The sequence below is a fragment of the Lycium barbarum genome, chromosome 8, assembly GCF_019175385.1.
Source record: "Lycium barbarum isolate Lr01 chromosome 8, ASM1917538v2, whole genome shotgun sequence".
Classification (NCBI taxonomy): Eukaryota; Viridiplantae; Streptophyta; class Magnoliopsida; order Solanales; family Solanaceae; genus Lycium; species Lycium barbarum.
The window spans coordinates 114,676,617-114,686,513 of record NC_083344.1 but is presented as its reverse complement, the minus strand read 5'-3'; the positions used below and the strand labels follow the sequence as shown (position 1 = coordinate 114,686,513).

Here is a 9,897-nt window from a genome sequence, read left to right as displayed (position 1 = left end):
TTCAAATGGAGCGCATGGACTTGCCTCCGGTCACTGACGATTGGGACGTTTAGCACTCAAGGGATCAATTCAAGAAACTCGATCATATCTATGGAGCTAAAGAAAAATCTGATAGAATACCCGACGATCGCCTAGGCTGATGTACACAACAGGTATTAATCAAAGATCAGGGTCGGAGATGATAAGATTCTGAGGACCGCTTCGGTATCATGGCATTCTGGTAAAGGGAGTGACTAATCGAAGAGGGCGGCAGATCGGGATTACAGATCATCATATGACAAGTACCAAACTTACCCGCTCGATCGAAGGGAAAATGGGCGCAACAACGAATCAGGCAAGAATGATAGGAGAAATGATCGAAGGAACGATCGAGACCAAAGTAGTCGGGGACTGATAAATAGAAATGCTATCGATAGAGCCTCGGGAAACAGATGAACTCCAAGGTTATCCGAATATAATTTCTGAGTCGATGTAGACCGTTATCCGTAACAGAAAAACAAGGCATCTAAGGCCAATCCAATCTGATCCAGAGAAGCGGAATGAAAGCCTTATTTGCAAATACCATCATACTTACGACCATCGAATTGAAGATTGTCGACAGTTGAGAGAGGAGGTTGCTCGTCTGTTCAATTTGGGACATCTTCGAGAATTCTTAAGTGAACGAGGAAAAACTCATTTCAAGAATGTGGACTTTAATATGCAGGATAGGGCGGAAGAGCCTCAGCAGGTGATACACATGATCGTGGGAGGAACGGACATTCCCATTGGGTCGGTTGTAAAACGCACCAAAATTTCCATAATAAGGGAAAAGCGTATTCTGAGAAATTGATGGTATTTGCATTGGAATTCGTTTAAACAGGGTAGAGATTTGATAATTCATGCTGATCATTCTCTTTCTGTCCATGTTGATTACACCAAGGCATTCCAGTTAACTTACTCAAACCTTCAATTTCAGTAGCCACTTCGTTCATCCTCGGCCTATCTTCTCCATGCAATTGAAGACAACTCTTCACTAGCTCAACCCTCTTTTGAAGTTGCTCAAGATTCCCTTCTCGCAAAACAGGACGATCAAGAATTTGAAGTAAGCGATTGTTATTCACGGAAGAAACAAAATGATCAACCAAATTCCTTTGTTCATCATTTCTAGCTCTAATAATAGGTTTCAACCTCGTTAGAAGTTCTGCCAGAACTACTCCAAAGCTGTAAACATCACTTTTTTCTGTCAATTGACTTGTGCACAAATATTCAGGATCCAAGTACCCAAATGTCCCTTGAACTAATGTAGCCACATGTGTTTGATTTAGAGGAATTAACCTTGAAGCTCCAAAATCTGCCACTTTAGCTGTGTAAACACTATCTAACAATATGTTGGCAGACTTAATGTCCCTATGAATTATAGGCATGGATGCAAATGAATGAAGGTAAGCAAGTGTAGTGGCTATCTTTGCTGCAATCCTCAAACGGTTTTGCCAAGTTAACCAACCCGTTTCACGTTGGTTGTGAATATGCTCGTAAAGAGTTCCTTCAGAGACGTACTCATAAACCAATAAAGGAACTTCATCTTCCAAACAACACCCAAAGAGCCTCACCACGTTTCGATGGTTGATTTGAGTGAGAATAAGCACCTCATTGATAAACTGCTCAATTTGACTCTCGTCCACAATTCTAGATTTTTTAATGGCAACTATGCGATTATCACGTAACACACCTCTATATACAATCCCATTGCCACCACGACCAAGAATTCTGTCTTTGGCATAATTGTTTGTGGCTTTCTTGAGTTCCTCACCTGCATAAATTTTTGTTGCTTCCACACCGCCCTCTGTAGGGGAGATTCTACGCTTCAATAATAAACCACCATTTTGTTGGGAGAACTTCTCCCTAACTTTGATCAGTTTTCTTTTTTTTGATGCTGAAATAGAGCCAAGTTATCCCAACCACTAGGGATATAAAGCCTATTCCCATACCTGTGTAAATGCAATTACTAATTAGTAGAGTTGAACTTTCATTGTCTTTTTCAATTCAAAAGTAATGGATTGTACACTGTTAAAACTTGAATCTAAACTTGCGGAATTGAACAATAAAGAAGAGAAGGAGTGGAGAGAACATTTTCTGCATTTCTCTGCAAAAATGAGAAAAGGTGAGTATACAAAATATCTCCTAGGCTATTTATATAGCTGTCCTAATCGACTTACTCAGCTAAAACTAATTGACCAGTCACAGTCAAGCTTCTAACGAACAAACTACGTGTTTAACTCCCTAACTAACTTGTGTTGTACAACATAATTAAGTGACTGTGCAGCTTTACTAATTCTAACAGACACATTCATTTTACTATTTAATGTATATGCTAACAGTTAGCATTGGTGTTCCAAGTGGCTTGTTTCAGACTCATAAAAGAAAGTTTTGTATCATTCAAAAATAGTCTCGATCTGTGAAAATTATAGAGTAAATCTTGGTCTTAGATCAAAACATCATATGAAAAATATGTTGTATCGTATTTTGGTAATAAAAACATACAAAACATTATGGGAAAACAAAAATACTGCTCCGCCACATGTTTTGTACGTGTATGAAAATGAAAAACAATAAAAACCAAATTTTGGTTAAATAAGAAAGGCTTAAGCCATCCACTGTCACCTAAACTTGTTCACAGATTTCAATTAGACACCTCAACTCAGACTTGTAACTACTAAACCCAGATTCGAACACGCGACCTTAGGGAGGTTTTGCAACCCCTTAACCGCTACGCTAGGCCTTCAGCTTGTGTCAACACTGGTATGGATACCTATAAAATCAAAAATTCACCTATCTACACAATGTAATTTCCCCGCGAAGGGGTGTCGCTTGACACCCTCGGGAAAGGGTAGTTTCGCCCTTGCCTCTACCACTCTGGTTAGATCCACTTAAGACACATTTTTAACAGACAGTGAAAAATATAACGGGTGTGTAATTCACGTGCAGATAATGGGGGAAAACGACGAATTAAATGAGGGCACGTGGCATTTGGACTCAAAATAATCATTAAAATTGAATTGGGAATTTAAAAAAAATATAAAAGAAACCCTGTTTCTGCATCCCCACACCCCGTAGCCAGCCCTCCCCCATTCTTCTCCTCTTTAGAACACTGCCCGTCTTCCTTCATCTCCCATTCCCAAAAAGTTTATGTTCTTTTTCTTTCTATTAGTGTTGCTATTCTTTTTGAACCATACAAGTAATGAGATAAGGTTAATAATTAATGTGGGGTGGTGTTTGTTGGCCGGTGGCCGGAAGTGGGTGGCTCCGTCCAAAAATGGAAAGATAAATTTTTGATCGATTCTGTTGGAAGATTGAGGTTCAGCCCTTCTTCTTCACATTGATATCCAACTATGAAATTTCCTCCGCCGAGATCTTATTTTCGCCGGAAACAATGGAGTTTCGTTGAAAAATTGTTTCAGACCTTCTCTTATTTTTCATTTTAATGAACTCCTTACAACAGAAAACTCGAATGGTGACCTCAAATCAGGCTGAGAGAAACTCCAATTTCTCAATTTGATTTCAATTTCAGTACTAGATTTTGATGGACTATTAGGAAGAATAATTTAAAGTTGGGTTGGGTTAACTGAGGTGTTTTTTTTCCCGATGATATTAGTAGTGGCGCCACTGGTCATAGTGGCGGGATCATGGCTGAGGGTGGTAGGGACAAATAATGAAGAAGATAAAAATTTTGGCTAAATAAATTTTGCCATATCAACAAAAAGCGTCTGAGTGGTTCAAATCTAGAGGGTGAAGTGTTCAATAGGTACAAGTCTGGATTGAGGTGTGTAAGTGAAATTTATGAACAAATTTAAGTGGCGACGAATGATTTAAGCCAATAAGAAAACTTTGCAAAATAGCTTGAAATGAAGTGAAAAAAGAAACATTCAAAAAATTATGGAGTGATAACGAGAACTCCAGGCTTCCCAGTCATTTTCTAGCATGGAAAATCACATTAGCAGCAAGTATTTGTTTTGTGGTTATGAAATTTGTTCGAGATATTTACCTAGAGAGAACTTGATCCATGGGAACTGAAAGTAAGGAGCAATACATGAAAGATGACCATTATTTTTGCGATCATCGGTATATCCATCAGGACAAGAACAATAGAAACTCCCCAGGGTGTTTGTCCAGTTCTTTTCACACGAATTGGTGTTTGGGTCAGCACATTCATCGATATCTGGCAACCAAAGAAATAAATTGTAATATTAACATCATAAGTATTTTATTACGGGTTTAATTTTTATACATGACAATATATTTTTAAAACAATCAGTGATCTTAGAGGTTATTAAGGATACAAAAACAATAATAGTTATGTCTCCGTTCGGAACAACTTATGGTAGATTAAATGAATCTTCACTAACAACATTAGTAGTAATCAACTTAAAAAATAAGATGATGAAATTAGTAAGTAGTAATTAACTTGAAAAATATGATAGGTAAATTTTTATAGCAAGTCAAACTGCACCGATAATGTAAAATGTTATTTACGGATAAAAGATAAGTCCATTTAATAAAGCATAAAGCAACTTTGGCATCCTCAACGGTTAGCACTATGGTAATGTTTTTAGGTCTCATTTGTTTTCATTAAGATTAAGACGTTTGAATCTTAATGCGCATCTGAATGATTACGATGTTATCTCTAGATCTGAACACCGAACGATTAAGACTGTTTGTTTTTATCAACATCTGTATGTGCATAATGTGTTTATATAAACATAATAAATATACAATTCAAATAAAAAAGTAACTAAATATTAGAAAATAAATACAAATGTAATAAAATAAAAATATTATTTGATAAAACAATGAAACATTTATGTTCGCTAGTAGCGGCGGAGATGCTTTGTGGTGGTGGTGGGTGGAGAAGGTGCGTGGTGTTGGGAGGTTTGTGGGTGGTGGTGGTGCCCTGGGTCTGGGGGTAGGGGTTGGTGTGGTGGTGGGTGGGTTGTGGGATTGAGTGGTGAGTGGATAGTGGTGGAGGTGGTGGTGTGTAGGTGGGGGGTTGGGGTGGTGTTGTTGGTGGTGGTGAGTGGGGGTAGGGTTGGGGTGGGTTGGTATAGTGGGGTGGGGTAGTGGAGGGTTGGGATGGGTTGTAGGTGGAGGGGCGGGGTGGAGCCGGTGCTAAAAATTATCCATTCAAAATACCTCTTAATGATATTAATACTTTGTTGAAGATCTTAATGATTAAGACCTATTCAGACTAATTAAGTGCTTAGATCTTAATGTAAATAAATGCACTTAATGACCTAAGGTCTGAACTATTCAAATTTAGACCTTCATTAAGTGCAAACAAATGAGGCCAAGTGCAGTTCGAACTTTTTTTTTGTTTTTTTAAACAAGCTACTCCCTTAAACCCAAAAAGATTGTCTTACTTTCCTTATTAGTTTGTCCCAAAAAGATTGACAAATTTATAGTTAGAAACAATTTAAAGATGGTTTACTGTCACACAAATATCTCAAGTTTGTTTTGGACCACACATCTCAAAAGCCTTCCTTTATTTTTTAAACTAAGTGTCAAATCAAATTAAGACAATTTTTTTTGATAACGGAGAGAGTATATGTGTGGTCCAAAATAAGACTTAGATATTTGTGTGGCTGTAAATCATCTTATAAAGTTAAATTGTTTCTAAATATAGAAAGGGGACAATCTTTTTGGGACAGACTAAAAAGGAAAGGAAGACAACCTTTTTAAGATAGAGGGAGTAATTGTTATGGTATAAGTGGAGGTGCTGATAGGGAGGTTCTGTATAAGTCACTGTTTTCAGATATTTTGTAAAGATATTAGTATTAACTTAGTCGATAAACTGACCGATATCCGATGGATAATCGCTAAACCCATACCGAACCAATCTATATCTTATTATTAGGTCAGTAGATTAGTATATTTAAAAATCAATAGCCGATAAGCTGAATTCTTAAGTGCAAATATCCAACCGAGCGATCCGATAAACACCTCTAACATGTCTATTTGTGTTGTATATACATATGTATTCTGGTATTAAAGTCTAATGTCAAAACTCTCTTTGTTCCACTTTACGTGACATTACGTTACTATTCGGAGAAAAAAAGTTAAGAGTTCTATGTCCAAATTTATATTGAAAATCAATTTAATCCTCATACGAACTAGTGAGTAATTATATTTGCCTACCTTGGCAGCCTGGAGCGAGATAAGGATTTCCCTCATAACCTTCATTACAGCTGCACCTGTAGCCACAAAGATCAGTATCGGAATCAACACACTGGCTATTTTCTTTGCAAGCATAATCCTCGCTTTGTTGAGCTTGCGTGCAAGTTTGATTGCCGATGGCCCAGTCCAGCACAATGGGTACACTGGACTTTGTCCTCTCATAAAAAATATTATCATTTAGATCTTGTAGGCCTCGAAAATGGAAGCGATCTGCCTCGCCCAGAAATGCATACCCACACGGACTAAACGACCAAACATTGGTGCGGTTTCCTGTGATAGACATAGTTATGTCATAGTATTTCAAGGTCTTGGGTATAGGTTTCTGGCAGAAGCCTTTGCCCTTACACACTCCTTCCTTGATATCCTCGCTGTTGTGACAGCTGGTATTGCAGCCATAGTCAAAGTGATCAGACCCTGTAATGCTAACGTATTCATCGGAACCAACTACGGTCAAGCTGTTCAACGTCGAGAAACTATATGGAGTTGATTCTAAAGATTTGGTCGGAGAGATTGATTCGTTGAGCATAGTTCCGTCGGAGTTGTAACATCTCGAGCTGATGGCATTAGCGATGCGCAATTCAGCATCAGAGACAGAGATGTCATACGCCACCAGGTTATTTCCTGCGTGGAGTTTCTCAGAACCATCATTAAAAGTGATGCAGTTCATCTCGAAACCTGAATCCATGGCGCAACCTGAGCCAATACCAAATGGGTATGGAACCGTAACGTTTCCACACTGCTGAGGACATCCTGATATTGTGACATTGGGACCTTTAGTGTTGGTTTGGGCCGTGGCTAATGTCAGTAGAAGCACACAAGCATATAAACAAGCAATTTGTTAAGGAAGCAAGTTTTAGGTCCGTGGTTTTTGTGTTTCCAAAAATGATGTGAACCCTAGTTCTGGCTTAAGTAATTAAAACGCCCCTGAACTTGGCACGTTTTTGCAATTTCAGTCCCCAAACTATTGATAGATTTCAAGACACCCCTACACTCGGCTAAATGGGTTTAATTACACCCCTGAGCTCATGACCCGGAGTGAGTGTAGTCACTCGCGGGTCCAGCTGTAAAATAAGGCTTATGTGGCCTCCACGTGTAAAATATTAATGCCACATGGCATTTTCATCCTATGTGTCCTCCACATAAAATAAATTGTTTTGAAAAAACTGTAAAACTGATTTTTTTTTTATAAAAAATATGGAACAATGAAATATTTATTTTAAATCTGGAAAATTTGATTAATAAAAATAAACTGAAAAACTACAGTTTTAATTAAAATATCTGTAAAAAATGGATTTTTTTTTTAAAAAATGAAAACTTGATATTTTTTAAAAGTGTCCTAAAAAAATTCAGATTTTCACGATTCTTTTAAGACACTTCTTTAAAAACAAAACTGGAAAAATTGATTTTTTTTTTAAATGTAGAAAACCCATTTTTTTTTTTAAATAATCCAGGAAAATTAGATTAGTTTTTAAATCTAGAAAAGAATTATCAATTTTCCACTTTATTCTTAAAAAAAATCAATATCCCAGATTTTAAAAAGTCAAGGTTTTTAATCAAAAATTCAATTTTTCAGATTATTTTTTTAGAAAAATGGGTCTATTTAGTTTTCCAGATTTTTTAAAAGTCCATGTTTTTTAATTAAAAAAAATAAAATTTCCAGATTTTTTCTAAAAAAATAATGGGTTTCTCAGTTTTCAAGATTTAAAAAGTTTCAGATTTTTTAATAAAAAATTCAGTCCCGGTTTATTTTAAAAAAATGGGTTTTCCATATTTAAAAAAAAATAGTTTTTTCTGATTTTTAAAATTTATACTTTTTTATGAATTTTCCAAAATTGATTTTTCTTTTCTTTAAAAAAAAAACTGACGTGGCACCTCTCACGCGCCTGTTGGCGTGTGACTACACTTGATGTGCCACGTGGCAGCTCGAGGATGAATTAAAACCCATTTTGCCAAGTTTAGGGGTGTCTTGAAGTGCAGCAATAGTTTGGGGACTAAAGTTGCAATTCGTGCCAAGTTTGAGGGCGTTTTAGTCACTTAAGCCTTATAAAATGCAGAGACAATTGGGGTGAATCGTGCCTAAGAAGCCGGGTTCATAATAAAACCCGCCTTAAACACTATAAGAGTCAAGTTGGATGAACCTTAATTAGCTTGTAGATTCTGAAACCAATTAAATCACTGACTTTTCCAGTGAATTCCTAGAATGGTCATTGAACTTATTGAGAAGTCCAACTAAAGTAACTCGAATTAATATTTTTCATGTTTTGAAAATGAACTAGAAATATTCAAATGGGTTTTTATAATTTAAAAGTGGGTTAAGGGTCTTATGTCTAAAAATGGATTGTTTTACTATTTTGAAAATATGAACATAGTTTGACGACCTTATTATTCAAAAAAATTCAAAAGTTACTTTAGTGGAACTATTTAACAAGTTCAATGATCATTTGAGGAATTGACTCCGACTTTTCAGGTGTCTTGTTAGTTTGTCATCTAGCTACTACTCATGCGCAAGTCTGGCCAATACTTAAATTTTCAGCAAATGTGGAAAAAGGGCCACATTTGCCCTTATGCCATGCCGGAGCTTCCGTCCACCCTACCACTTCTCTTAAATATCATAAGGAGTATTAGTTTTTAAAATATATTTTTCAGTAAAAATTTCTACTCACAAATCAAACGCTGTATTTTAGAAACATGTTTCCTAACATTTCTCTCTGTGTGTGGTGGCGATGTGTCCTGGGTGGGGCGGGGGCGGGGGGTGGGGGTGGGGGGCTGTGTGGTGGTAAGTTGTCCTACCTTGACAGCCAGGAGTGAGATATGGATTGCCCTGAAAACCTGGTTTACAATTGCAGTGGTAGGTGTCTGAGTCAACACACTGGCTATTTTCTTTGCAAGCATAATCGTCGCTTTCTTTAGCTAGCGTGCATTTTTTATTGCCGACGGCCCAGTCTAGAACAATGGGCACACTGGCCTTTGTCCTGTTTAAAAAAGTAGCATCATCTAGATCCTTAACGCCTCGGAAATGGAAGCGATCTTTCCCGCCCAGAAATGCATACCAACATGTACTGAACGACCAAACATTAGTGCGGTTTCCTGTGACAGACATAGTTGTGTTATAGTATTTCAAGCCCGTGGGTATAGGTTTCTGGCAGCAGCCTTTACCTATATTGCACACTCCTTCCTTGATATCCTCACCTTGGTGACCGCTGGTATTGCAGCCATAGTCAAAGTGATCAGACTCTGTGATGGTGACGTATTGATTGGAACCAATTACGGTCAAGCTGTTCAACGCCGAGAAACTATATGGAGTTGATTCTAAAGATGTGGTCGGAGCGATTGATTCGTTGAGCATAGTTCCGTCTGAGTGGTAACATCTCGAGCTGATGGCATTAGCGATGCGCAATTCAGCATCAGAGACAGAGATGTCATACACCACCGGGTTATTTCCTGCTTGGAGTTTCTCAGAGCCATCATTAAAAGTGTTGCAGTTCATCTCGAACCCTGAATCCAAAGCGCAACCTGAGCCAATGCCGATACCAAATGGGTATGGAACTGTAACGTTTCCACACTGCTGAGGACATCCTGATATTGTGACATTTGGTTTGGGCCGTGGCTAAGGTCAGTAGTAGCACACAAGCATATAAACAAGCAATTTGGTAAGGAAGCAAATTCATTTGTTTTAGGTCCATGGTTTTT

At 37.6% G+C, this 9,897-nt stretch overlaps 1 pseudogene; it reads right to left on the bottom strand.

Moving 5' to 3' along the window:
* Positions 1-851: 851 nt before the first annotated feature.
* On the bottom strand, positions 852-9,694 carry LOC132608173 (wall-associated receptor kinase 2-like; annotated as a pseudogene).
* Between the last annotated feature and the right edge of the window lie 203 nt (positions 9,695-9,897).